This window comes from Poecilia formosa, unplaced genomic scaffold (genome assembly GCF_000485575.1).
Source record: "Poecilia formosa unplaced genomic scaffold, Poecilia_formosa-5.1.2 Scaffold682, whole genome shotgun sequence".
NCBI classification, from domain to species: domain Eukaryota; kingdom Metazoa; phylum Chordata; class Actinopteri; order Cyprinodontiformes; family Poeciliidae; genus Poecilia; species Poecilia formosa.
In genome coordinates, this window is record NW_006800621.1 from 149,960 (window position 1) to 151,867 (window position 1,908).

Consider the following 1,908-nt stretch of genomic DNA (forward strand, 5'->3'; position numbering starts at 1 on the left):
TAATGTTGTCGGTCAAGATAACGGATAACAAAAGTCTAGCTCGACCTGCCACCCTAACACCAACTCACGCACATCTTCATTCACAGACTTGTAAATCGATTTTTCTTGGACATTATGATGTTAGCTTGTCGATGTCTCAGTTTTTTCCGCTGGGAAAATCAATAAGCAGCATTTTGTGACTGCTGCTCCTCTAGTGGCGAGAAGCCGTAATGTTGGCTGGTAACAATCGGAATGCATTATGGGAGATGTAGTTTGTAGTCAATACGTGCTCAAAACCTATTTTAAGTCAATCATGGGCCTATAAAACACTGGGGGAGGGTACATAAAATGCCTTGAGTTTGACACATGTGCTTGTACACTATGCCCATCACTTGGTTATGTTGTTCTATGTACGCTTTCCCTGCCAGCATCTTGCACCCTGCTGTTATGTGCTGGACTGTCTCAGGGGCCTCCTTGCACAACCTACACCTTGGGTTTTGTCTGGTGTGGTAGATCTGAGCCTCTATCACAGGACGAAAAATGGGATTTTCGGCAGCTATTGACACCTTGTTCTGCCGTGCGCACGGAGATTGAGGGCTTTCGGCAAGAGGTTTTTGTCAGAGTCGAGCACTGCCAAAAATGGTCAAAAATGCTGTGTGTCCGTGTTCCCCTATCACCCCCCTCCCCTTGTGCCTAGCAGAGGTTTTCGTATTTAAATGAAGTTGCTGAGTGCCATGCAAATGCAAATCAACTGTTGAGCACCGCCTTTTGACTCTTATTTATTTTGTAGCTAACCCTTTTTACCTTCTGTTCACCATAAAGAAGTATGTTTGGAGAAAGAATTTTAAAACAATCTATCTTATCCATTAAAATATATATTGCTTGTGTGTTAGGAGCACTGAAAAATTTAGTTTTGGTTGAATTGATATAAAAGAAGAATATGCATGATTACGTACAGTAGACTTTTGTGAAATGTGATCTTACTTTGACATTCCTCCTATCTGAAGATTTATCTTGTGAAGGGAGGAATTGCACAACTTAATCAAAAATAATAATAAAAAACATGTTCCAGAGTGGTTAATTGTACATAAAGTATTTTTGTGAATAATATTCAAACTAATGTTAATGTTCACTGATTGCTTTAAAGACCCAGAGTCATGCTATGTTGGAGTGGTAGTGACACCATTCCACATCACAATACAGGACTTAAGAAACTACAGATGATTTATCAGTATTCAGTTGCTTAACTCTCAAGTTGAAATTGAAGAACAAAATTGTTGAAAGTATCTGATAGGGTATAGACATTTGTATTCTTTTATTAAAGTTTTGTTAGTTAAGCACTAAATATAACTCACGGATGATGAATCATATTCTGTATAAACTATAAAGGAGACATCTCAAAGTAGAATTGAGTAAATAAACATCTACACATTTAAAAACATTTGAGCAATTAATTATAATAAAAATAAAATATACTGTCATGTAACTTTTGAAAAAATAACTTTTAGAATGTATTTTTTTTCTGTCAACTTTCATTTATCACTCCAGTCCAGTTGGTGGCAGTAATGCGCTTTCATAGTCGGTCAAGCATCTGCCATTAAACTCCAGAGGGAGATTTCTACCCACTCTAACGGGTGCTACTGCGAGACCCAACATGAACGAAAATGCCCGTGCGTTGTGTGAAATGGTGGAAAAAGTCCTATTTCACGGAGTTATCTTTTCAGTATCGTTTTGATATCAAGCAATGTTCCGGCGGAAAACAACAGATGACACCGCGGCGGTCCAACTAGGCCAAACTCACGGTAAGAAAGCTTTTATGAATAGCGAGCACGTGCAGCGAGGCGAGTTGCTTTGTTTGTTTCTTACAGAAAACGGTCTGTCGTTTTCATATGCGACAAGTGTAGGTTGAGATATGCGACAAGTGTAGGT

At 38.8% G+C, this 1,908-nt stretch overlaps 1 protein-coding gene across 2 annotated transcripts in view; it reads left to right on the forward strand.

The window, feature by feature from the left end:
* tgfbr1b (transforming growth factor, beta receptor 1 b) overlaps nt 1–1,908 on the forward strand; it is a 65,250-nt gene that overhangs the window by 52,486 nt on the left and 10,856 nt on the right. The gene's annotated exons all lie outside the window — the stretch shown is intronic.